General features: G+C 41.4%; 1 protein-coding gene across 1 annotated transcript in view; it reads left to right on the top strand.

Annotated features, from left to right (window-relative positions):
• The first annotated feature begins 1,441 nt into the window (after nt 1-1,441).
• The window catches only part of LOC116671099 (myocardin-like), a 123,836-nt gene continuing 103,246 nt past the window's right edge, over nt 1,442-22,031 (top strand). Inside the window, 2 exon segments of the mRNA XM_032502041.1 lie at nt 1,442-1,516; nt 19,297-19,353. The gene's annotated coding sequence lies outside the window, so the exon portion shown is untranslated.

Genomic DNA, 22,031 nt, shown 5'->3' with positions numbered 1-22,031 from the left:
GCCGGGGACAGGTAGCCAAAATCGGGGACTGTCCACGGAAACCGGGGACGTCTGGTCACCCTATTATAGAGCCTTGCATGGTCAAGCTCCTGCTTACATCCAGGATCTATTGCACACACACCCACTTCTGGTCTCTCTCTGAGGTCTTCAGACCAAGACCTTCTAACTGTCCCCAGAACACGTTACGTACCTTTTCTGTGGTGGCTCCAAGATTCTGGAGCTCTCTCCCTTTAGCTTTGAGAGCTTGGATTCTGTAGAAACTTAAAAAAACACCTCAAGACACATCTTTTTAGACAAGCTTTTAACTAGCAATATGGCTTAGTATTTTATGTGTTGCTGTTTTATTTGTTTTTACTGTAAAGCACTTTGCGACCCTTCTTGTCTGTGAAAAGTGCGTTATAAATAAAGTTTACTTACTTACTTACTTACCATAGCTGGTGTCGCAGAGCTCTGTAGCAGCCACACACATCTAGTAGGAGGTGTGGAGCCAGTGCCACAAAGCTCTTAAACAGCTAGCAACTGCCACTTGGCATTGTGGAGCTTCTAGCCATCCGATGTCACGTCTCTCAGTTTCGTACAATATCTTATGATTTGGTGTGCACACATCATTCAGACCTGTTTATGAGAATGTGTTTCACTGAGAGATTGTTAGCATACTGATGTAAGAGTTCAGCTTAAAGCAGCACTATTCCTAAAAACAGCCTCACGGAACTTGTAGCCTGGCTTTAGATCTTAGTTTTTTTTCATTTTATGCAGGAAAAGTAAAAGATACTCAACCCATCTCAACACCTATAAGAGATTTTAGAAGAAGAAGAAGAAGAAGAAGATATACTGCCAGGTCATTACCATTCACACTTCTGTTAATGATGTTTCGGACAACACTTGAAAGCATCATCTATTGCTTTTCATTCCAGTGGAATTATGTGTTTAAGTGTCAACTTGCTCATGACAGCCACCCACAGTCATTTAATAACAATGTGGTGGAGACTAATTCATTCACCAGTGTCCCCCTTACCTATCCTTGTTTTAACCCTTGTTTATTCAGGAAAGTTGCAGTGACAGAGAGCAGAAACGTCTGGACCACATTCACACAGTTACCCCTACATTCTGCCAGTGTGACGCAGCACATCCCATCTGAGTCCCCGAAGCATCTGTTCACTAACAATATGCGCTATGTCTAGGACTTTGTAACCAGGGTACTCTATGTAAATGTCTTATGCCAAATATGATAAAAAACAGTTTTGCAATGTCTTATAGTTCAAATATTGTACTGGTTGCCACAGGATTATGTCAGCAAGTAATATTCTAAGAGACATTTCCATTGATAGTGACACTAACAGCAGGAAGGAAGTGCCTGTCAGATCAGCATTATGCAAACCAGTGTGGTGGCAGGCCTTGTGCTTTGCATGCCGTCCAGTTGTTGGACATGGGAGCAGGCAGCAGCGGTGTGAGGAACTCTGGGTAATTACTGTACAGGAAATTGGACGTATGATGTTTGAATCATCGCGTATCTGAGGTGAGTTATGGACTGATCCCACAGTAGTGAAGTAGATTAAAACAAGTGAATCCAATTTAAAGGAAAACTCTGAGCTCTGCTTGTCTGTATAACTCGATGGCTGCAGGAGACTTTCATTTGTGCACAAATACAGATTGACATGCCAAAGGACTTGAAAAACCTTCTGGTGTGTTTTGAGTTGGGTAGAATCTGGAATATTAGAGGCCGACATGTAAAGAACTGAAGTCAATAGTCTTTCTTTTTTGGTCCTGGTTAACTCACGCTCTACGAGGGTATTCTGATGTCATAACAACACGATAACTCGCCTCTATGGATTTACAGGAAAACAAGGTTAGTGTTTGCTCACAGTCGTGAACAAACCCTCTTATCCGTGTGTTTATTTACGTACACTGAATCAATTCATCTGTGATACAGCCAACAGTCATGTTCTGGATAAGCTTTCCTTTCTAAACATTTGGATTTAATTATCATGGGGATATGATATCCAAACAATCTGGTTTCTTCCATTAATAACATGATTGCAGCATGGCAAGGCGAGCTATGGCCGCAGCGTTTTTATATATTTTCATGGATTTGGAGCTTGTTTACTTACTATTATGGGCATGAGGCAAAACCCAATTTCGAGTAATGATACAGTTTACGTTTTGGAGTTTAAAAAGATCTGCGAGGAAGTGTCCTGGTTCCACCGCCTGCAGGATCCCAACGGAGAAACAAACATTATCCGTGGGACTTTTCCACAATGAAAGGCTTCTCGCTTGCTGTGGCCGTTTGCAGGTCAGCGCTGTGGACGTGAGGAAAAGGAAAGCAGCCAAAACTTCAGTGTAACTGATAACTGGAGCACTGTACATCGAGGAAACGTAAGCAGTGTGTTACTTTACAGATAAAGCTGTCCTATTTATAGGCATTAACCACGGTGCAGTTTGAACTGCAGGCTCTGGAGAAATGTTTTTCTCCTCCTCCAGATTCCAGTTTTGGACAGCAGGGCTGCACTGTTACTTTTGGCACCTGCTTTTTGATTTAGATTGAGTCTTTAAATAAAAATGATAAAGTAAAAAATCACATCTTGCCATGTTTAGCAACTTGAAGTCTAGATGTATTCAACAACAGCTAGTTTTTGTCATTGATATTTTAGAGGCGACAGGTGATGCCATCTTTCATGGTAACATTTCCTGCACCACGATGAAGAACGTCCCAGGACACGCCGTCTACCAATTGACCAATTGACATGGTTACACAGTCTACTGCAAGGTAGTCTATATCCACGATGTTCTACTTCTGGGATTGTTCCGCTGCCGCAAGAAATTCAGGCTGATGTCCGTCCCCGTCCTCTATCTTTGTGTTGGTGTTCTAACCTCCGTCCCGTCCTCTGTTTCTGTGTTGGTGTTCTAACCTCCGTCCCGTCCTCTGTCCCTGTGTTGGTGTTCTAACCTCCATCTTCGTCCTCTGTCTCTGTGTTGGCGTTCTAACCTCCGTCCCCGTCCTCTGTCTCTGTGTTGGCGTTCTAACCTCCGTCTCCTTCCTCTGTCTCTGTGTTGGTGTTCTAGCCTCCGTCCCCGTCCTCTGTCTCTGTGATGGCCTTCTAACCTCCGTCCCCGTCCTCTGTCTCTGTGTTGGTGTTCTAACCTCCGTCCCCATCCTCTGTCTCTGTGTTGGTGTTCTATCCTCCGTTCCCGTCCTCTGTCTCTGTGTTGGTGTTCTAACCTCCGTCCCCGTCCTCTGTCTCTGTGTTGGTGTTCTAACCTCCGTCCCCGTCCTCTGTCCCTGTGTTGGTGTTCTAACCTCTATCTTCGTCCTCTGTCTCTGTGTTGGCGTTCTCACCTCCGTCTCCTTCCTCTGTCTCTGTGTTGTTGTTCTAACCTCTGGTGGATTTCTGAGGACTTCTACCTCGTCCTCAGATCTCTGCAGGGTAAATCCAGACAGCTAGCTAGACTATCTGTCCAATCTGAGGACTATGGTTACCTGGTCCTCAGATCTCTGCAGGGTAAATCCAGACAGCTAGCTAGACTATCTGTCCAATGTGAGGACTATGGTTACCTAGTCCTCAGATCTCTGCAGGGTAAATCCAGACAGCTAGCTAGACTATCTGTCCAATGTGAGGACTATGGTTACCTGGTCCTCAGATCTCTGCAGGGTAAATCCAGACAGCTAGCTAGACTATCTGTCCAATCTGAGGTTTCTGTTGATGACTAAAACTACTTCTGAACGTACACATGTTCCACCAGAACAACTTCCTTCCTGAGACTATTTAGCAGAGGCACCGTGGCTCTGTCCGGAGCTTAGCCTCGCCCAAGATGATTGTGATAGGCTAAAAGAAATGCAAATAAACCAAAGTAAAGCTTAATATAAAGCAAGGCTTTATATTGAGGGGCCACTGGCGACCCTTGCCCCCACCCCAGAACCACCACTGTGTGTATTTGTGTGTTTGCATGGTTTCAGGAGGACCAATGTCTGAACCCTTCTTCCGATTTAGTGTCTGTGAAGTAACATGTTGTTTCCTGAGAGACACTCGGGATCTGAGTGTCTTGGAGTCAATTGAAGTTTTTGAATTGAAGATAGATAAGTGAGAAACAGCCACTAGCTGTGCTAGGTTCTTCTTTCCTGTCATGTTGTGACTTACTGTAGATAAAGCCACCACAGTGTCGACTTTCAGTAGGAGGCAGATCATCGGAATGGCAGGAGACAAATCATTTAAATAGACGGGATTTATTGTCAGTTGTTAGGGCTTAGGTTGAGTGCTGTACTCGTATTTCAAAGAGCTTTCTTCTCTACACTGGTTCAGATAATTAGTATCTATCGGATGTCCTGGCATTAAAGGGCTACACCACTTTAGTCCTCAGCCTGTTGGTCATCTTAACCTGCTAATTAACCTGCTGATTCTGTCATTTTGTTTATTTCACTGTTGATTTGTAACAATGCCCTTCCATTGGGGATTGTCTTCTGAGCTGCCGGTGTAATGCCTCAGCTGCTCTGCAGCGTTATCTCTCTCTGACAACTCTCTCTCTTTGGTTCCCTCAGGACACACTCATCTTCACCTTAGACTCACATGTGTTGATGTTTTCTCCCTTTTTCCAGTCCTGTGCATTAGTCTGGCAGTGTGTAGGCTGAACATTGATGTGTATAGATGAGCATAACCTGACTGCTGTTGATGTCGGAGTGTGATTAAGCCACGCAAACAACGTGCTACTGATATATGGGTCACATAGTCACACGGTATACACTCTGAGCATGAGCAATACAAATGAAAACACTGCATGTTCAAGAGCGGTTCATGAATCTGGTACACAGTCGTTGGTACACCGTCATTTTTCAGAACAATATCATTAAGCCAGAAATTTTGCTTAAACTATATGTAGATCATTCTGTTGAGAGTGATAATTTACAGAAATGTCAAACCATTCCGGACTCTATGTTAAAATATGCATAACATATTACAGTCTTTACAAATGTATCTTAAATTACAAAAAAGAAAACCTAGTTTCTCACTCACCTTTAGCCTTGACTTTGTTTTGTGTATTTGGAAATTCATAATAAAGAAGACACTTAAACGTCACTGGTCTGTAGTCGGTTTAATGCTATTAGGAAGCTCATTCCAATCGCAGACTCCCGATTATCTGAAAGAAAGTAATTCCTCCAGCGTCACATCGGCTGCCCTGCGCCTGGTGTTGTGCCTGTGAGCCTCTCTGACCTGCGGGAAGAAGATGACCACATATTTTGGGTCTACGTCATTTACGGGACAGAGTTTTAACTGTGTCACTCTGGACTCCACAGGGAGCCAGCTTAGCTGCATGGACTGGTTGCTTGAAGAACACTGTTCAATTTATTTCAGGAGACCTGAATCATGCAGAAACACTTTTGATAATATTGGCCCAGGTTTTGAAACATCTGTCTTTGAATATTCTGGCTCCACTCCAACACAATGGCTCTTTAAGGCTGTACTTGCTAAATGCTAACATCGGCATGCTAACATGCTACAAAATGTCAATGATTAGCATATTCGCCATCTTAGTTTAGCGTGTTATCATGCTAACATTTGCTGATGAGCACAGAAGAGAATGTACAGCTGAGGCTGACAGGAATGTTATTAGTTTTGCTGGATGTGGGTTGCTTGTACAGTTTGATCTGATGATGATGCAAGATGCAGTCAGGGATTAGCATTAGTTTTATGTTTTTAAAATTCCAATCAGTTATCCATCCATCCATCCATCCATCCTTCCATACATCCTCCCATCCGGTAGTTCCAACTCTGAAGCAAAATGTTAGCGACTGGTGGGGTGAGATGAAGTTATCAGCAAGGTGCGATTTAAGTAAAAAATCGGAGGGGGTAGGGATCAGATGTTTTCTGATCATGCACAATAAAACAAAACATACAATAATTAATTTCCCCTTCCAATACCACCATTGATATAATCAACCAGCCATACCAAAACACATATTTATCAACTTTAATATCCACTGGAAAATAATCTACATAAAACATATATGGTCTAATGGTGAAGTAGTATTGAACATGTTTTTTTGGGGGGGCTGGGGGTACACAGTAATTCAGCAGAGGCAGGGATATGTTGAACAGAAACGGGGGAATCCCACACATCCCCCCAGAAGATCTCACCCTGGTTATCAGGATCGATGGTGTGGGGACTGTGAATGTATTTCACTGTGGACTGACCAACCAACAGGGACATTGCTGAAGCCTTGTAGCTAGCATGGCTAATAAAACATTTCCAGAATTAACAGCACTGATAGTCTGAATCCACAGACTTCAAAATGACCTCATTGGAACTCATTTCTACTAATTAAAGAGTCCCAATGAAAAGTGTTGATGGTGAGCATGAACATGTGTCTGCTGATTCTTCCCTTCACTGTCAGAGTATGTCCAAACCTATCTATCTGCATAGATGATTAGAAAACCACAAAAAGGTAAGTTTACCATGAAAGCTGTTTTGCACAAAGGTGCATGATCTACATGTAGTTATGTTACACTTTATTCCCCCTTTCACTGACTGTTCATGCAGCTGACTGCCACCCAGACTGGCTGCATGTTACTGCTTTGCTCGTGAGTTAGCACTTGGTCATAGCCTACCACATGTGTCCAATTAGCGTTCCAGTAATCTGAATTGGCACACACATCCTACATATTTTGGGTTGCTGCGATGCAGCCTATGTGTTTCCTATGATGTCTAATTAAATTGTAAGACACGAGTAATTGCAATAATAAGTAATATGTTTAGATTATGCAGAAGTTGGTCCAGATGTAAAACATCTGTTGTGATCTTGCTTTTGTTGCTTTACATGGTATTGTGTGAGCTGCTGTCAAGTGTGTTCCGATCTCTGATGTAAATTCCAGGCTGTAAGAGTGTATGTGGTAATAGCCACATCTCTCCCCTGCCTTTCCTACAGATTGCACATTCAAAGAGAAATGAACTGCATTGCCCCATGTAAAGCAGGGAGTGCTTTTGGCCTGTTTGCAGATGGAGTCACACAGTAGCATTATTGTATGCTGGAACAACCATGAGGCTGTTCGAAGTCATCTCCTACTGAGTCGGCACGTTATCAGGGATTTTTTGCTTAACATGACTCGTATGGACCAACACAATGGCGCGTAAAGATAAGAGAGCGGCACCTGCCCAGTCAAGTAAAAACATCCGAAAGAACCCACAGCAGGGCAGCCGTGGCTAGGAAACAAGAAGCCTGCAGTCTAGATGGACATTTAGGGTTTCAGCATCAGGAAAGTGATGGAAAGTAATTATGTCAAACTGGAGATAATCTGCACAGACCAGAGTCTGCAAGCAACCAGGTATGTCTTCAGTGATGAAGCTTATCCTACATGCTATATGTGTTTTTGTTTCAACTCTTTCCTCTGTCAAAGCTTAAAATGAAAGCTTAAGTTACACCTGGGATGAGCAGGAGCCTTCTGGGGCCTAATATGGGCACTGAGCTTCAATTGGAGGGGTCAGATTCTGATGTACCCAGAAAAAGATTTGGAATGAGGCATCAAACAGAAGGAGATAGCGTTACCGACAGATCTGGCAGGTTAAGCAACACATTTGCGAACTTTAATGAGTTTATTCTGCTGCTGTGCGCAAAATGGTTTTAAGATGTCATTATGAATTCTTGAGGCGGAATCTGTCTGATACTTTGGTGGGTGTGTGACACGGCTTAAAGGGATTGAGTACATGAGCTGTAATCCATGTTCAGGCCAAGATGATTCTCGTCTTTCTAACCTTTCATTGACATTCATACCTGTGCAAAGCATGCGCCGTCGCTGCTTTGCTAACACTTCAAAGGCTGGGATGGAATATTGTTGCGCTGTGCATGACAAGATCCTGTTTGCTTTAGGAAACAGATTGGGTGAGCCTGCAGTTCATATTAAAAGATCAATACAGGCAGCTACAGTTAGTCTCTAACTAATCACGCTGACAAAGAACAGACACTATTTGTCTCAAGACTTCACATGTTTAAATCTTTGTTATCAAGATCCAGCCACTGTTCATCACGAGCCATAAATATAACCCTGACACGCCAAAATGAAGCCATGCAGCTGGCGAGCTGGGACAGGAATATGGTTTCTAGTGATGGATCAATCAACAGTACGCCTCAGAAAACTATTCCAATGACAGAACTACAGAGTGAAACATTGTGAGCTGAGGAAATGTCCTTGTCATGGACAGCACTTTTCTTCATCCTTTTTCTTCTTCTTCTTCTTCACCCTTTTCTTCAATGAGACAGTGAGTTCTCCTGTGCGCAGAGCCGTGGCAGCTCTGCCTACATGTCCCAGGATGCATTGCTCTTTGAGCTTCTTTAGTTGACAAAATAAACTCAGATTCAAGGAACGGCGAGAGACTCGGTGTGTTCTGACCGCATCACGTCCAGCCTCCTCCCCACTCCAGAGAGAGAGATGGAGAGAGGGTCTATGGTCTTTAAATTAAGTTTTATGGTATTTTAGATTATTTCATATGTTCACACGCAGCCCCGCAGCATGTGGAGGAAGGTTCGGCAAAGCAAGACTATCTTCGTATGGACATAATGCGCTAATATATTGAATTTGAAAATATCTGGACTAAGATTTTTTTTTAAGGAACATAGACTGAAAACATCATTTTACCTATATTACATTCAAGACACACAAATGACTTCACTCATTTCCTGAAAATAAACGTATCAATGCATGGATTTATCTTTTCAATCTAACATTATTTCCTTATTGAAACGTGTCTGTTAGTCCTTGCAGTGAGTTTGAATTAACGAGACAGTGTGGTGTCTTTAACATTGACTAAAAGCATATTTGGCATAATGATTAAATGGCTATGACTTTCCTTAACATACGAGTAGAGCAATATGAAGACGTAGGCCTTCCACTCTAAAGACTTTAAACCTGGTGGTCATAGGAATGTTCCCAACCATCTGGCCACAGTAACGGACTACATTAATACATCACACATGCTGCAAATACATATACAGTACAGTGTTTCCAATATGATCCAATGTGTATAGAATGGGATTTAATGGGATAGTGAGTTAACCTGAGTTTAGACACTCATGTCACTAATCATATTCAGATTTTGTATGAAAAGACAGTGACAAGCTATTCTTTTCTACAATTCTAGTTTTTTTTATTCTGACTTGGCAGCACATGGCTCCCCTTTCCTGATTAGACTTTGGGTGTTGTAATGCAACCTTTCCTAAAGAATGTAATGACCTCACACATCATGCAGATGTTCTCAATCAATATTTGTTGATGTCAAAGCCCATTAGTTTGCTAATTACATTTGCATAAACATTTCACCGTTTTATATTTACTATGCTAAATTTGTTTTCATACAGTTTACATACGGTGGCCCTCAAGTGCTCACACATGTTTGGTGTAAATACTGTTTGGCTTAAGTAACAATGCATACACATACATCCACAGCCAATCACATGCTGTAAGAGTGTGTATTCATGACCACACACGCATACTCAAACAAAATATCAGAGCATCCCGCACTTAACAGCTTGCATTCCCCACCAATGACTTGCTCAGAGAAACAAACAGTTGTGTGCCTTCATAGCAGGCCAACGCTGTCTGTATGGTGGACACCCTGGCCTCATGTAAACAAGCTATTACACTGGGTTTAATGAAAGGTATGATTTGGACATTTTAAGAGGGTTCTTCTGCTTGTTGCCCAGTGTAGCCGCGATTTAGAACTTGTAAATGGCTGTGGTTTGGCTGGCTGTCACCAGGAGATGCACATAATTAAGTAGATGTTGAGCCTGGCGGGAAAGGACTTGATGCTTTGAATGCGCTCTCTGGCGGCCAGTCCATTTAAAGGCTTTCATTCTTTTTTAGACTTTCTGAAAGCCTTAACACCATTGATCATGGTTTTCTTATAGAATGTCTCAAGCTGTTTGGTTTTGAGATAACATCTGTAGAGATAATTGATATTGATATGTTTTAAAAGGAAATTAATACAAATCATTAGATCTCAAAGATGTGATATAAAGCGGGGCGGCCAAAAGGTTGCACTATTTCACCTTTCTTTTACATTTATTTTAGTTGTTGAGTGGTTGTCCATGAATATTGATAAGATTCACATTGTATGTCAACATCCCAAAATACTTTTACCTTAACAGAGATGAAGAACCGCAAGCATGAGAAAGTAAGGATTATTCATTATTAATTCTATGTCAATTCATTTTATTATTTACACTAAATAGGGTAGTTAACTAATTAGTCTCACATTGCCAGACCTTCCTCCAAAGCACTGCAAAGGAAGGTCTGGCTAGTCCACACAGCATTCTGCTCTGGTTTATTAGCATTTCTTTAAACCAATCACAACCCTATTGGGCAGTGCTTATCTCCGGACAGAGCCCTGGTGCCTCTGCTAAATAGTCTCAGGAAGGAAGTTGTTCTGGTGGAACATGTGTACGTTCAGAAGTAGTTTTAGTCGTCAACAGAAAAAACTGATTGGACAGATAGTCTAGCTAGCTGTCTGGATTTACCCTGCAGAGATCTGAGGACCAGGTAACCATAGTCCTCAGATTGGACAGATAGTCTAGCTAGCTGTCTGGATTTACCCTGCAGAGATCTGAGGACCAGGTAACCATAGTCCTCAGATTGGACAGATAGTCTAGCTAGCTGTCTGGATTTACCCTGCAGAGATCTGAGGACCAGGTAACCATAGTCATCAGATTGGACAGATAGTCTAGCTAGCTGTCTGGATTTACCCAGCAGAGATCTGAGGACCAGGTAACCAGAGTCCTCAGATTGGATAGATAGTCTAGCTAGCTGTCTGGATTTACCCTGCAGAGATCTGAGGACCAGGTAACCATAGTCCTCAGATTGGACAGATAGTCTAGCTAGCTGTCTGGATTTACCCTGCAGAGATCTGAGGACCAGGTAACCATAGTCATCAGATTGGACAGATAGTCTAGCTAGCTGTCTGGATTTACCCTGCAGAGATCTGAGGACCAGGTAACCATAGTCCTCAGATTGGACAGATAGTCTAGCTAGCTGTCTGACAGAGGACGGGGACGGAGGTTAGAACGCCAACACAGAGACAGAGGACGGGGACGGACATCCAATAAGAATAACATCCGGTGGAATTTCCAGCAGAATAAATGCACCTGGAAGAGGATCGTCGTGGATACAGACTATTAACTAACTGACTGAATCAGCCAAAGGAACACTCCACTAAATTAACACTGCACTACTAAACCGTTAACAATTAACAATTTTGCTCAAATTCATAATCAACTCCATAATATCTATAGTGCTAACCATTAGTTAGTTACCATTAGTTTAGGTTGTTAGCTGGCTAGCACTTACTAATTAGTAATGAAAAGAAAGAGTTGTAATAGCAATATGTCCGATAGTCAGAGATACTACACTTGGAGAAGCTAAAAATCAAGTAATTAAAAAAAATCTAGCTGTGTTAATTTACACAAATTTAAAACAGTGTCATGCGTCTTTCAGATTCTCACAGCACCGCTTCTATTTTCAGACCTTCAATTTAGATAAGGAAAAAAGTTGTTCTAAATTGAGCACCAGAGGCCCCGGCTATCTGACATTCCAGCAGCTTCTTTTTTTCACAGCAGTCATTTCAACACGTCAGCTGCTTTAGTTAATGAGGGCTGTCTTTCTCTCAGGTGTGTTGCTTCCAGGGCCTGACATAGTCCATGCTGTAGTCTTCCTGGGAGTCTTATGTGGAAGAGAGCCATTGTTAATGTTACTACATTAATATTGGCACAAAATTAACATTCATATTGCTGTGACAAGTCAAATGTCTGCTGCATGTTTTGCAGTCTTTCTGAATAGATTATTCCTGGACTGAGTTTATTGGTTGCTGGGGGTTTTAGGTTCGGGGGTTTAAATCAAACCTCCGCAGCACTCAGCAGCTACTGGTCTACTTTGAAGAGCCAGGACCAAGCAGCTATGAGCCCAGAACTCCAGAGGGGGCAGGGAGGATTTTTCAGTGAGTAAATATTATAAGAATCAATATTTATATACATAAGAGTATAGTGTAGATCTACTCTATATGGAAAATGTCCTGAAATAATTATTAATGCCAGATAATTTGGCTGTATCACAGTGTGTGAACAAGCAATCAGATTAATTACAATATAATCACTTGTTACTTGTGACCCCTTTGGCCTCAAAATTAGGATAGTAAATATACAAAGCTGAAAGCGAATAGAAAGTTATATGAATTTTTTTACAAAGGAAGAAATAGATAATTCATTTAAATTTGATTTTCACTGACATAATGTAAGTAAGTGTGTCATTGCTTTCCAACAAACAGTGCACATACACAGTAGAGTAAAAGGAAGCACATTGTTAACATTAACACCATTATTTACAGGCTCAGAATTATTGTGAATGATATTATAAATGTGCATATTTTGTAAATGTATATATTAAAGTGCCGTAACAGGAAGAGGAAGGAGCAGAGAGGAGGTTTCATTAGAATACATTTTATTGTAATCTTTGTTTCTTATTTTTTTTTATATTTATATGATTTCATTTCAGGGTTTGGATTTCTGAACTAGGGCTGGTTTTGGGGGATGATTTTGGTGAAATATGTAATTGTGATTTTTCTGCCTGATATTGCGATCACTATTCAATTTGCGATTTCTTTTTTAAAGTTAGAGTTCAATATTCCCTGTGTAACAGATACAACATGTCATGGAGCAGTATACCACCAGACACCATGAAACTGCTCTCTAATCTTGCACAGGGATTGGAACATGGATATATCTTTTAATATGCATGGAACATTAAACACAAAGCAAAAGTTATAATAAAAAAACTATTCCAATGAAAAAATATCAGTACTTTCCTGTAAACTGACGTGTGTGATATGACTCAGTTCAACAGCAGCATCTACAGATTACACCGTCTACTGTCATGTTAAATAAAGTTATACAAAATAAAATCCACTGAAAGTACGGCATTTCTGTTAACAATCTGTGATATTTAACATTATTACAGCATTTATCTTATGAAAAAACTGTAAATATAATAATGAGGAATACAAAATGTTAAACCAAATGTTACACCAAACATCCAACTAAATATTCACATTCCATTCACGATTAGCTGATTTCATTCTTTCAAATCTCCATCTGCAAACATTCCTGGTTGAGCCGTAGTGGGAACGCTTATTGTTATATCTTGTTATACATATCGTGTTGTAGGGACTGCTGCTGCTAACTGTTCTAATACATCCATGTTGGGAAGCAACACCTACTGTGTTTGCACTGAATTGGAAATTACATTTCACGAAAAAAGGTCCAAGGCTGTACAGAACAGTGCGCTCTACCAGACTTACTGTATATACGAAGGTTTAACTTATATAATTATAATATCATTATTTGAACATAGTCTGTTGTGATGTAAAGTGGGCGGGTCTTAGGCATGAAACTCGGCCCTCGTTCAGTATGTGCTGCTATTAGCATTAATAAAAAAATGAATTAATAAAACATGAATCGTCCTCTGCTCATTATACTTTATTTAGACATTTTTTGCTCAGGTGACCTGTGATGACAGGACACGTGGCCATTATTCCCACTCTATGCACTGACGTGTGGTATGACTCTCCTACAAGTCTGCTTTCATTTGTGTATATGCTCTTCATTTTTATACAGTAAGCCTTCGTCATTCATCATCCTCCACATACCTTTACTAAGCTTGCAACATGTCATGCTCTCTTCTCGTAACTGCTTTGTATTATTTGGGTCTTTATATGACAACAGTTCAGGGTCTGTTTAAAGTAATAAAAGTGAATTTAATCAATTCCAGGTCGTGGCAAGGTTGTTAGTCTGGAAAAGTATGAGTAGTTTGTTGCTTGTTTAAACTTTACCAGACCTTATGCATAGTTTATGTAGTTTGAAGTCTGCTCGGTTTTGGCACATGTTAGAAGACCTAGAGACTAGATGATCGATTGGTCCGTTAGCTGTAGCAGCGCTCCTGCTTGGTCTTTGGCCCTGTGAGTCCTCTCACCCTTGGCGGAGGCTTTGGAAGCTGCACTAGTCCTCCGTGTGCTCACCACTCGGATTAATGGCTGTTTTGGCAACATATGAGCTCATGGGTAATTGGCTGAGGTGATGTTTCCTGTTGAATGCTACCTGGATCTTTTGTGGTCGTCTTCATGGTTGGTCGAATCCCCGGCCACTAACACTGGTAATTGAGCAGCACTTTTGTGACACTGCTTGTGAACCGTGAGGAGGAAGTTACATGTTTCCTCAAAGTGTCATTGGAGAGAATAAGGTGACATGGAGGATGGTTTTGCCCAGAGGCATGCTGGATCTTTTTCATTTCAGCTACTGTGTTCGTTTACTTTTGATGACAGCCTTTGTCTCTCAGTTGTTCACTGTAAAGGCCCTGGACCATAGACCTAGTGCATCATGTACAGTAGGCCACCTCCATCATCAGGTAGCAGTCGGTTTCATGTTAGCACGTTGTTCTATGAATTCTTCAGGACTAGTGATAAATTCAAGAATGGGAACATTTCCGTTTTAGGTTTTAAGAAAATAATCTGGCCTAATTTAATCCTATATAGTGTTTTAACTCTGCACACTTGCTTTTTGATTATTACAAATGAAAAAGTAATATAATCATCTTAAAGTAGAAGACATACTGTCACATAAATTATGAACAGGTAAGTGAGCGGTCTGGATGTCGCGTTGGTTAGTTTCTGTATGTTCTGTTTCCTGTTTTATTTTGAAGTCTCCGTTTTCTCCCTTGTCTTGTCTAGTTTTGCTTCCTGTTGTGTTTTTGATTCACCTGTTGCATCACCTGTCCCAGGTTTACTCGTTAGCTTGTGTATTTGCCTTGTCTGTTGTCAGGCCGTTGTATTTCTATTTCGAGTGGCTGTGTGGTGAGTCTACCTGTTTAGTCTTGCTGGTTCTTGGTTATTGTCGTTTACTTTGTTTCTGGATTTTCTATGCCTGCTGTTTTTGCTGGACACCTTTTGTTGTGAGGAATTTGTCATTATTAAATATTCAAGCTCTATTGTGCCTGCGGTCCTTTCACTTGGGTCCTACATTCCGTGAAATCCTGAAACTTGAAGGGGGTTCTTTTTTTTCTGTCTCGGTATTGACCGTCTCTCTGTTGGACTCGGTCTTGACGCGGTATCTCACCAGCCCCCTATCTCCAGGCATTGTCATTCCTCAGCTGTCCAGCAGATGCCCTCAGAGTTTCCTGCCCTCACCTGCTTCTCCCTGCACACCTGGCCCTCACGGCATCTTGAAGCCTTAACGTAGGGCTGCACGATATGACCTCAAATCAAAGTCACTAGTAGTTATACATATTACCTCGATAATGATAAATGAACCATATTTAAATTTTCTGTGTGATTTTTGTATGAGTGTCCTCATAGTTTATTTCCAAGGTTTGTAAATATTGTAAATATGCTCAAATATTAAAGGTGAGATCTTTTTTTTTTTTCTAATTCAAAAGTGCTTATTTTTGTGATTTTTAAAATAACTGAAGGGAACACACAAAGCGGGAACTGTTACGGCTATTTATTGAAAATGTATCAAATTGAAATGAAAGCACATATTGCTTGAAACAAAAACCTTGACCATGGTGAAGTCCACCTGCTTCAGTGTCGGCATCTGCTGATGAAGATTAGACGCGTTTCAAAGCCCTGTGAAAAGCTAGTAAGTGGACCTTGAGTTAGTCAGGTTTTTTGGTCTAATCATTTTTTTGAAGATCCAGACTGAATTTTCGTGGACCATAATGGAAATGAGCCTTGGGATATTGATGCCTTTTTATGCTGTGTGATTTTTAATCCGAGCTATGTGATGACTTCTTGTAGTGTTATATGTGTTTTGTTAACTCAAACACAGGACTTTCACCCAGGAGACGGGGGTTCATGTCCCCTTAAAAATGAAAGTAAACTGACTAACTAATCTATGTCACATTAGAAACCGGGAGTGAAGTACCGTGACAAACCGTTTGAACCCAAACCACGACAAACCTGACCAGACTGGGATCCTTTTACATGGACAACACTAGTGCAGTGTCTGATGGGAACAGCTGACTGCTTGGCCTGTGGTAGTGCTGCTTGTAGGATTCTTCAAAGGGTTGACCTGAAATGAGGACCGTCTCATTAGAAGGTAGGTTTAAACAGCGATGTGGTCGTATGCTTTGGTCACACATTTGTCTTTGTGAGTCATTCTTTGTCAAATTAGTCTTAGTGCTAGCTATAACTCTAGGAGAAAATTTCATCTGCCAGTGGAAATAATCATGAATCAGACCATGTAACCCTTTTAGTTCTACAATCAGAAAATTAAAAACCGGTGGAAGTGGCCCTTTGTTAAACCTAATAATTGCCCCCTGGTGGTACAACATTATCTGTGACCCTCATTAGGAGTTTGGCCCACTTTACACAGTGATTGGACAGGTTTGAACGTCTTTCTCAGGCTCTGTTATTTCTTTCTTTATGCAACTGCCTCTATCACTTTTTGTATAATATGTATACACACTGAACAAAACCAGTCAGTAAAAACAAAACAAAAGAAGTTGCTGGATATTGGCTGGACCTGGAACATGCTGTTGTATACGCCGATCCAGAGCATCCCATACATGCTCAATGGGTGACATGTCCGGTGAGTATGCTGGCCATGCCAGAACTGGGATGTGTTCAGCTTCCAGGAAGTGTGTACAGATCGTTGCAACATGGGGCCGTATGTTCTCATGCTGCAACATCAAGTGGTGGTTGGATGCACTGTCAAATGCTCTGAAATACCTTTTGGAGACGGCTTATGGTAGAGAAATTAACATTCATTTCACGGGCAACAGCTCTGGTGGACATTCCTGCAGTCAGCATGACGATTGCACGATCCCCCAAAACTTGTGACATCTGTGGCGTTGTGCTGTGTGATGAAACTGTACATATTAGAGTGGCCTGTCAATATCCAGCAAATTCTTTTTTATAAAAAAAAATTTTGGACCCCCTCCGGACCCCTCAATAGAGTAAACCTGCACATTTTAGGGCTCACTAACACAGATTTGTATACAATATTTGAGAGAAATAAGCCTTTTGTGTATATAGAAAAAGTCTTGGATCTTTGCTCATGAAAAATGGGAAGAAAAACAAGTGTTGCGTACATAATTTGTTCAGTATAAAAATAATTCACCATGAATTCCTTTGAGGATAAATTGTCAGAAAGCGTGCATCTTTATCACTTAAGTCCATGCAAAAGCTCCATGGAAAAGAAATATTTTTTGGGGCATTTGTAGGACTTAATTTTCACAGGACAGATGCAGACATGAAAGGGAAGAGAGAGGGGGGGATTGACATACAGCAAAGGGCCTAAGGTCAGCGTCCAACCCACTGCCTCTGCATTGAGGAATAAATCTATATATGTGTTCCTGCTCTGCCAAGTGAGCCAACCTGGCCACGCTCCTAGAAAATGATAATACATGCACTAGGACTAAAGACAATCAGCACACTGAAAGGAAGAGTGGAATGAGTGCATACACAACACACATCAGCGTATGCATAATAGAAACTAACAGAACCCACAAAGCCCTGGGCAAACGTAGCAGAACAAGATTGCTCCGTTGTAATGGGAGGCTTGTGATGTTTGGGTACACGGTGTGCCTGAAATAACAGTCCAAGTGGGAAGAGGTCTTGGGTTCTCCTGGTTTAAATCCTCTGCGTAACTCTGCCTTAAGCAGCCTGCATACATAGATCAAAATAACAGGGCTAAAAAGGAGAAAGAATGGGCACTGGTCTGGATCAATGGACATGGATGAGGCTGGGAATTCATCCACTGGCTTACAGTCTTGTTTGTATCCTAAAGTAGATGTAAGGGGTAAGGGTGTGTATCATATCAAAACCACTCAATCAGTCTTATTCATTGCTCTTTCCTCTGAGTATTAATCACAAAGCTGAAGAATAATTTTGCTTTCATGCTTATGGTTACAAAAGATACTCTTAATACTTAAGTCTAAAGAGATAATGAAAATTGAGGTTATTGCTGTTGTTGTTGGCTGTTTCCGCTTACAGAGAACTTGAAGCTGTCATTAGAGTAGCTGAGAGGAATGGCATGACTTCATGTCAGCGTCATTTCCTTGGAAAGGTTTTGTAGTCCTCTTATCACATGGGAAAGTATTAAGTTTACAGGATCTATTAAACCATGCAGGCCGGCCATGTTTCTTCAGTAATTCAGAAACTTATATATACTAACTGTACATCATGAAATACATATTATTGTGCCCTCCATTCAGAGTGGTTGGGTATGAAACCAGAATTTAGATGATGTTAATTCATTTATCTCTCAGATTTATATCGGCTGACTGCTTGTTTATTCTTCCAAGATACATATAGAAATATGTATGCTTAGAGTGTGTGATTGGCTTAAGTATGTGTTTTTGTGTTTGCTTGAGCAAGATAGTAAAATCAGATGGCCTGCAAAGCCCTCAAGCAATGAAGTGCATGCCTCTGCAAGCAAGCTGGACCGGAGCTAGCAAGCCCTTCCTTTGTTTCCTCTCTTTAATTGTGTGATATCACTCTGCAGAAGCTTCAAACACTGGAGCCACATGGTTGCGTAATAAGCTCAGGCTTTTGGCTCTAAGGTGTAGAAATCAAGTCTTCTTCAATTAACTGGAACACGGCCATTTCCTTGTTGTACCCTCTCCCAGATCCCACTGGGATTGGCAGAGCTGTCGGCCCTCTGTGGGCTCCACATTAACTGTGCGAACATTCTTGTCGTGCTATTCTGCTGTATGTATTGGCTGCCTGATTACATGCATGTTTACTTGGCAGTTTGTTGCCCCGCCAAGTATCATGATCTGCTGGGATATTTGGAGCTTTTTAGGGTTGTGCTTCATCGCTTTGATGCACTGTCAATCAAAGGCAGAAACTAAATGCACAAGGCTGTTCCACCTCTTCTCATGCACTACAGTGATGGTGGCGGTGGTTATAGGTCAATCAGCATTTTGCACATAAAAAATTAAATACACTCAGTGGTCCAACAAGTGCTCTAGCATCAATTCCAACTTTACCAACTTTGTGAAGGTCAGTTTTTGTTTCCATTGTTGGAAATCTGTAGACGTACATGAACATACATGAAGGGGACAGAATATCAGAAACACCTCTCAGTATAATGCAGTCCAGTACAGCACCACCGCCACCTACAATGCCAAACATGTAAATATTAATAACGGCTCACAAACTGAACATTATGATAAAAGTCAACTTCATGGCTCAGCAGTTATATGGGTTGTGTTAGACGGTGTACCTCACGAAGTTGATCTTGTTTAGCATTATTGTTCTAGCTCTCTGTGCCAGGGGGCGGTGTCCAGCCTGGGGCTGGGAACAGGACCGCCAGGTGAAACCAGTCAACAGGTAGGAATACTTCAACCCAAAGGATCATGTGTACCAGATACTCAGCCCGGGTTACCTTGACTTCTTGAAGAAAATGGACAGATTGTGTCAACTTTCAATATGTCCAAACATTCTTTGATGGTAGATCACTTTGGAACATATTTACACTGTTTACCTCTAGACTGGCAGTGCTGGGGAGTAACTAGTTACATGTAACAGTATTCCATAATTTCATTACAAACCAAAGGTAACCCTAAGCCGTTACAGTTGCTGGGCACCATATTTTCCCTGGTGCATATCCAGTAGTTTAAAAGTAATACAATCCAGTCACACGGATGTTTATGCTCAACGCATTGCTCATTGAGCTATTATCCAAAACACCAGTACAGAAGAAGCAAATAGAAAAAGTGCAGTAAAAACACAACGTACCGCCAAACATTACATTTATCTATTCTAATTATTAATGACTGTGGTTTATCACATTTTTTAGCTTTTGAGTGTCGATCTCTCATATTTTGAACGCTCTCATAGAGGCGAAGCTACTCCGCCCGTCTTCCCAGCTGACCATGCTGACCTGAAGGTGCAGCGCGCCCTGAGTTACAAAACTCTCTGCTCCTTCGCGCTGAAGATGACAGACATGATGACGTCCTTTTCTTGCTGGAAACCCCACGGTGACCATAAAGCAACCTTAAATCTGATATTACACAGACTTTGTACAGAGGAGCTGAACTCCTAGAGTCATTGAGGGAGCAGCGAACCACAGACCGTTCCTGTTGTGATGCTTATTTTTATTTTCACATTCAAACATCTTTTTTTATTTTTATTTTTTACACTTCGGATACATATTTGAATTAAGAATATTTGTTGACAGCCCTAAACAGAGCTGAGACTAATGTCAGCTTTCAGTTTTTACAATAATTTTATTTTACACTTAAATCTTTTTACTCTCACTGGAAACAACTTTATTAACCACAGATGATCTTGCATCCCCACAGTGTCCACTGATGGTACCAGAATGGATAGTATTTCCATACAATACAGACACGTATAACAATAGTGATTTAATTTTTAGTCTCCAGAGATTTCAGCAATACTGAAATACTCATCACTAACCCCAATAAAAGTTTCCTCCCAGAGTACCATTGTACATATCAATCTGCAGGAGCTGGAATGTCAGTTTGACTCTTAGTAGTGTAATCTCAGATTTTGGAGGCCTACTATGTGCGTTACCTGCACAATGTCTGTGTCTGTGTGAGAAGAGAAGGAGTTCATGTCTGTGACATTGATTACAGTTTCCAAACTGCCTCAGCTGTCAGGAGACCTATAGTCTAAATCCTTGATGTTCCACTTCCGGGATTGCTCCTGTGCCTCAGGAAATTTGGATGCATGCATTTCCGCTGATTTTTGTTTCTTTACGCTTCTTTTTTTTTCTTTTTTTCTGAGGACTATGGTTACCTGGTCCTCAGATCTCTGCAGGGTAAATCCAGACAGCTAGCTAGACTATCTGTCCAATCTGAGGACTATGGTTACCTGGTCCTCAGATCTCTGCAGGGTAAATCCAGACAGCTAGCTAGACTATCTGTCCAATCTGAGGTTTCTCTCGCACAACTATTTGGCAGCGAGGATTGTGATTGGTTTAAAAAGAAATGGCAATAAACTAGAGCACATTTTTCTCCCATCCTAGAATGCTGTGTGGACTAGCCAGACCTTCCTCCGCTCTGCAGGGTGTGGATGATCTGGCAAAGCGAGACTAGGAGACCTGCAACATCAAATATCCCTCTGGTTTCTGTCTATGTATTTTATGTTAGCGTTTGTTCAATGCATATTCCTGGAAAGAAGCCTCATAGATCAGCAGTGTGTACATGGCACAGATCTCAGGGCAGCGTTGCTTCATGATTTTACTGACAGCAGAAGACTCCGTTTACAACTTCCTGTGGGTCAAAGGTGACCACAGAGGTCCAACAGGGTTATGTACCGAGCCATACAGCTAGAGCGGGAGAGATTATTTCAAATAAAATGTTTTGAAAAACGGCCGGTGCATGGCATGAGAACAGGGGATTATCATATCTCTTCTTTTCTTTAATTCCTGTGATCGAGGTGAATGGCTTGACTTATGATGGAGGGATGACGGTGCTGTCAGGGTGCACAGCGGGAGCACAGGGTGAGTGAGCTGATGGATTTAGGAATCTTATCAGGTAAAATGTGCCTGTATAACTCCATGTTTAGAAGGGTTTCTTTCACAAACAGATTACATGATGTCCATACATTAGCAACATTATTTGCTATTTTTTATACTATAATACTCAAAAGGAAAATTATCTCTGTCCAACTATCTTTCCTTAGCATGGCAAAGTGTGCACAACCTTACAGTGCTGTAGAGATTGATTGAAGAGATGTTTTATGTGTTTCATTGAGCTGTATCATTTTGGATGGGAGGAATTAGGGGTGATCCGAGTATCCGGCTGAAACGAGTATTATCCGAGTAATATGAGTCAATATCCGTGCTAGGATTGAATAAAACTCCTCAACTGGCCGCGCAGCGTTCTGGGATGATCACAGTGCCCCCCCGCCTACAAACCCGCTCGGATCAATCACACACACACACAGAACATGGAGAAATGCGCTCCCTCGGCCTCTCTCTCTCTCTTGCTCTCTCTCACTCTCTCTCTCTCTCTCTCCGTCAGGCAGTCGGGTCTGTG

This window comes from Etheostoma spectabile, chromosome 21 (assembly GCF_008692095.1).
Source record: "Etheostoma spectabile isolate EspeVRDwgs_2016 chromosome 21, UIUC_Espe_1.0, whole genome shotgun sequence".
Classification (NCBI taxonomy): Eukaryota; Metazoa; Chordata; class Actinopteri; order Perciformes; family Percidae; genus Etheostoma; species Etheostoma spectabile.
The sequence above is the reverse complement of the archived record's forward strand: the minus strand, read 5'-3'. Positions and strand labels throughout refer to the sequence as shown.